The sequence below is a fragment of the Berghia stephanieae genome, chromosome 1 (genome assembly GCF_034508935.2).
Source record: "Berghia stephanieae isolate SIO BIC M18660-M18661 chromosome 1, UCSD_Bste_1.3, whole genome shotgun sequence".
Classification (NCBI taxonomy): Eukaryota; Metazoa; Mollusca; class Gastropoda; order Nudibranchia; family Aeolidiidae; genus Berghia; species Berghia stephanieae.
This window is the reverse complement of record NC_088360.1, coordinates 11,493,891-11,500,267: the sequence shown is the minus strand read 5'-3', so window position 1 is coordinate 11,500,267 and position 6,377 is coordinate 11,493,891. Positions and strand designations below refer to the sequence as shown.

At 37.9% G+C, this 6,377-nt stretch overlaps 1 protein-coding gene across 2 annotated transcripts in view; it reads left to right on the top strand.

Annotated features, from left to right (window-relative positions):
* Nucleotides 1-555: 555 nt before the first annotated feature.
* Nucleotides 556-6,377, top strand: part of LOC144967885 (uncharacterized) — a 78,590-nt gene continuing 72,768 nt past the window's right edge. For both annotated transcript variants that reach the window (XM_078905656.1, XM_078905632.1), the window contains exon 1: nucleotides 556-868. The gene's annotated coding sequence lies outside the window, so the exon portion shown is untranslated. The remainder of the gene's footprint in view (nucleotides 869-6,377) is intronic.

Sequence of the window (6,377 nt, the reverse complement as noted above, 5' to 3'; positions counted from 1 at the left end):
TATCAATAAAACAGGATGAATGAAACACTTTAGATGAATAAGATACTGTGGTAGTGGCGTTGTTACGATGAATAAACAAAACATTGGTTGGCAGCTGCCACTACCACATTATCTCATTCATCTGTAGTGTTTCATTCATCATCCTGTTTTGTTGATAAAGGGGAAACCCGAAACCTCCATTTGATCTGTTCTTGTAATAAAATTGAAGCTTACATTCAATTTCATATTATTTATTTCTTCGAGCCTCGAGCAGCAACATTTACATTACTGAGTACCTACCCAGATTACGTCATTCAGAAAACGTCATTTAACAACATTGCCATTTACAACCATCTCATTGAGATTCTTTTCTTCCCAACGTATGTGCTCAGATTATTAAGTATTTTCGAGAAATAACGACGTGCGCAAAACACGGAAAAATAATATTATCTCAGAGCGGACACAATTTGATTGGCTGCCCTTTCAATCATCACATGCGCAGAATGGTCAGATGATGCCAGCACTGTCGCGAGTCAGCGGCATCAATATGTGTGGAGGGTGAGTTCTCACCAATCTATAAATACCACCCTCGTGAGTGGAACCATTCTCAAAAAGAAGGAATAGTATATATAAAGTATTCAGGTTTTATTTAAAGCAAAAAATAAGAACTGTTAGAAGTTTGCAAGACATAAAAAGTAAGGATAATAGGACTTAACCTTTGAAAAGAAATAAAATTAGAGAGGAACAATAAACGGGTTATTTACAAACAGTGTGTTTAGGTTTACTTGAGTAAAATCAACTTGTGTTTTGAAAGTTTTGTCAATCTTCAAGAGAGAAAAAGAACCGCCAAGAAAAGGAACTATTCTTCCTTGCCAATAGTAATTATCAGGTAATTTATTTTGATTATATATGTTGTTTATATTTGATGTAGTTATTCTTTTCGTTTTCTTTCATTATTTGGAATTGTAAACTAACAATTTTGTCAACGAGTCTGTTTTCTTCTTCTAAAAAAACAACCCTAAATAACACAAGCTTTAGTCACAAATTGACTCAAGATAATTACAAGAAGGATAACATGTAGCAGGAATAAGATGAAACTCCCCCTTCCCTCCCCAATTAAAAATGATACAAAACCAAATAAAAACAAAACAAAACAAGTAATGAATTTACAATACAATATGAACATGAGCACATAATACTTTGGGGAACAGAACAAAATTTACACGTAAAAAAGTGCAAAACAAAACAATACAAATTTTTAAAAACCCAAAATACCAAAAAAAAAAAAAAAAAGAACAACAACAAAAAAAAAAGACAAAATATAATAAATTAACAACGAACAAACATTTTAAAAATGAATCTAACAAAAACATCAACTCTCCACGCCCCCCCCCCCCACACACACACACACAACAATAAGTCCTATCTTTTTTGTTTTAAAGACAAAACAAATTAAGAGGGTTTCCCCATCCATATACATGAGGTGCAGATATTAATGCATTCTCACTTTTCTGAAATGCGATAATGTCTAAAGATTTTTATTGCAGAAAATATAGAATTGAGCACACTATCTGAATACAAATCAACATTAGCTTATTCCTCCGATACTAGCTAATCATTTCAAAAATTAGATCAGGATCTTAAAAGGAACTTGGTTTCTAGTCTTGAGATCTAGAGTCTAATGAAAGGGATAAACATGAAGTCTAATCGTGAAAGGATTAGTAGATATTTGTTTTCTCTATATGATTTCTAAGTCCAAGAAAGACGGAACTCGCTTTAAATAATAGGTCAGGTTTTTTTAAAATTGGGGAAAAAAACCCCATAGAGTTACTGTCAATTTTCCGCCAGCAAATTCTGTATACGTCTCATTCAACTTATCCTATTGATATTACTACTACTAATACTACTACTACTACTACTACTACTACTACTACTACTACTACTACTACTACTACTACTACTACTATTACTACTACTACTACTACTACTACTACTACTACTATTACTATACTACTACTACTACTACTACTACTACTACTACTACTACTACTACTATACTAATACTACTACTACTACTACTACTACTACTACTACTACTACTACTAACTACTACTACTATTACCACTAACACTACTACTACTTCTACTACTACTACTACTACTACTACTACTACTACTACTACTACTACTACTACTACTACTACTACTACTACTACCACTACTACAACTACCACTATTACTGTTACTACTACTACTACTACTACTACTACTACTACTACTACTACTACTACTACTACTACTACTCGTAGTACAACAACAGAAACTACTACTACTACTACTACTACTACTACTACTACTACTACTACTATACTACTATACTACTACTATACTACTATATCTACTACTACTACTACTACTACTACTACTACTACTACTACTACTACTACCACCACCACCACCACCACCACTACTCCTACTACTACTACTACTACTACTACTACTACTACTACTACTACTACTACTACTACTACTACTACTACTACTTACTACTACTTACTACTACTCCTACCACCACCGCCACCACTACCACTACTACTACCACTACTACTACTACTACTACTACTACTACTACTACTACTACTACTACTACTACTACTACTATTACTACTCCTCCTACGACTACTACGAGTACTACAACAACAACAACCACAACTACTACAACTACTACTACTACTACTACTACTACTACTACTACTACTACTACTACTACTACTACAACTAATACTACTACTACTACTACTACTACTACTACTACTACTTCTACTAATACTATTACTACTTCTACTACTACCAACGCGAAGTCCTAGGTTTGAGAGTTTTTCCAAGATGGGAGTTAGTTAAATCGATCAATATTTGAAGGACGAGTTTTCTGGCCAAATTTTCCAATAAGTGTTTTCCAAAATAGCAGTATTATAATAACAACTAGGACTGGGGAGTAAACACGTCATCTCAAGACTTAATGGTTTCTACGAGTCACAACACTTAAATGACAGACATGTGTCTTTCCGTCATTGTAATTTGATTCAATAGTCTGATGTCACGTCGCAGCAACGGCGGCAATCGTGGTTCAAAACAAAGAAAATCGGTACTTTTTATTCTTCATGCTGGCTAGAACTTTTCATATGTCTTGTGATCAGAATGTGTAAAAGTCAAAACATGATCAGATTTATGTTTTTTTTTTTCTCCTCTGGATACCCTTTTATATTCGTCGGAGAAATATTTCATCAGGGCGTCCGCCATTGTTCCGATAGTTTAGAGCCAGTTACTAAGTTTCCATGTGTCTTTACGAGGGAAGTGACCTTACGACTGTTGAACAGTAGTGACTAAAAAATTTAAAATATAGTATATTTTGGTCCTGAAATCAACCGCTGACCGTGAACCAAAGACCCATAGTCAACTTAAGTGTTTGCCTATCACCCGGAGTAAAGAGCCCACAGATCCTGAGCATCGCTCTCAATTATACCACAGATGATTGAAAAAAATGCATTGTGACGTCAGGTTTTGCGTGCAATTCTTTTATCAGTATGTCAAAATTTTGTGAGAAATGCTCACTAACTGGCCCGACCTATTTATGTGTTTGACATTGTACCCAGGCTATCTCAGGCCTTTTCATACAGGAAATAAATAAATAATCAAGGTAACGAAACGGGGTAAATGACGGGAAGTAATTTGATTGATTAATGCTTAGTAAGGGCGAACCAACAATTAAGCGGCAAAAGCAATCGGGTCTCTATGAATGCTGCTCTTTGGTGTGGACATTCATCAAACCAGTAAAATTGTCTTGGGTAAGGGCATTCTTTCTTAAAGTTGTCTTGGAAGCAAATACTGTCGGTTTGTAAATAATGTAATTTTTTGTTCTAATAGAAATGATAAATTAGGGAACAAGTAAAATAAAGATCAGAAAAAGTGTGTGTGAAACAGTACCGGACAAAACAGATGATTTATTCTTTAAAAAATAGTGTTTGGGATCAACATTGTTCCGTACAGCCAAGGTTAAATCTTTATCATCAAGCACGGAATTACTGGCGAATCTAAATTTAAAAAAAATTAAAATTGAACTTTATATAGAGCAATATCCACTAAATGTGCTCAAAGCGCTTTACAAGGGGTCCCTGGTCAACAGCAACATTTAACATGTAGGATGGGACATGCCGCCTGTTAGGCGATATTACAATTTTTCGGATAAAGACAACGCTGTTAACGGCCAGGTACTCGTTTTACACCTGAGTATAGTGAGAGAATGTGAGTAAAGAGCCTTTTCCAAGGACTCAACTATGCGCCGAGCACGAGGCTCGAACCCAGGACCTTCCGACCCGAAAGCGAGTGTCATACCACTAGACCACGTAGCCGCACATAAATAATTACAAGACTATTTTTCACAGATTGACATACGAGTAACTTACAAAAATTTCTTTAATTAAGGATGATTTTATTTCCCGTTGATTCAAATGAATATTTTGAAAAATAGCTGGAGCGTAATGCTATAACCTTTTTTATTATGACCGCGACCAATCGAAACGCAGGATTTGTGACCCTCAAGCCCGTTCGCTCGCCCTAGCCGATTCGTGCCGATCTATCCACAACACATTTGTATGATAATTAAAATAGATGATTGCCGTTCGTAAAAGCCTTTATTTTTCCGCAAATGATATCGGGTTCTATACTTGTACAAATAAAACAAACAAACAAAATAAAACAAAACAATCAGCTGCCTCGAGGCACTGCTTCATACACACTTTTTAGATCATTCTCTTAGTTTGAAATTACCAAGTAAACTGAAAAAAATGCAGAGGTCAAACGTGTTAAGTGTGATTCACGTACAGGAATTACCCTTATTTACTTATGAGTCCATCACTCCTCGTGGCACACAGAGCGTGGACCACGGCACGCCATCGCCTATTTCTTGGCTTGTCTTTTCCTGTTCTTTCTAGGCGTCTCCCATCTTCTTTGTATCTGCATCAATGTCTCGACACCGTGACTCCCATCTTCTTTGTAGCTACATCTAGGTCTCGACACCGTGGCTCCCATCTTCTTTGTATCTACATCTAGGCCTCGACTCCATGGCTCTCATCTTCTTTGTATCTACATATAGGCCTCGACTCCATGGCTCCCATCTTCTTTGTATCTACATCTAGGTCTTGACTCCATGGCTCTCATCTTCTTTGTATCTACATCTAGGCCTCGACTCCATGGCTCCCATCTTCTTTGTATCTGAATCAAGCTCTCGACTCCATGGCTCCCATCTTCTTTGTATCTACATCTAGGCCTCGACTCCATGGCTCCCATCTTCTTTGTATCTACATCTAGGCCTCGACTCCATGGCTCCCATCTTCTTTGTATCTACATCTAGGCCTCGACTCCATGGCTCTCATCTTCTTTGTATCTACATCTAGGCCTCGACTCCATGGCTCCCATCTTCTTTGTATCTACATCTAGGCCTCGACTCCATGGCTCTCATCTTCTTTGTATCTACATCTAGGCCTCGACTCCATGGCTCCCATCTTCTTTATATCTACATCTAGGTCTTGACTCCATGGCTCTCATCTTCTTTGTATCTACATCTGGGCCCTCGACTCCATGGCTCCCATCTTCTTTGTATCTGAATCAAGCTCTCGACTCCATGGCTCCCATCTTCTTTGTATCTACATCTAGGTCTCGACTCCATGGCTCCCATCTTCTTTGTATCTACATCTAGGCCTCGACTCCATGGCTCCATCTTCTTTGTATCTACATCTAGGCCTCGACTCCATGGCTCCCATCTTCTTTGTATCTACATCTAGGCCTCGACTCCATGGCTCTCATCTTCTTTGTATCTACATCTAGGCCTCGACTCCATGGCTCCATCTTCTTTGTATCTACATCTAGGCCTCGACTCCATGGCTCCCATCTTCTTTGTATCTACATCTAGGTCTCGACTCCATGGCTCCATCTTCTTTGTATCTACATCTAGGCCTCGACTCCATGGCTCTCATCTTCTTTGTATCTACATCTAGGCCTCGACTCCATGGCTCCCATCTTCTTTGTATCTACATCTAGGTCTCGACTCCATGGCTCCCATCTTCTTTGTATCTACATCTAGGCCTCGACTCCATGGCTCTCATCTTCTTTGTATCTACATATAGGCCTCGACTCCATGGCTCCCATCTTCTTTGTATCTACATCTAGGTCTCGACTCCATGGCTCTCATCTTCTTTGTATCTACATCTAGGTCTTGACTCCATGGCTCTCATCTTCTTTGTATCTACATCTAGGTCTCGACTCCTTGGCTCCCATCCTCTTTATATTTTCAAGGTCTCGACTCCATGGCTCTCATCTTCTTTGTATTTACAGATAGGTCTC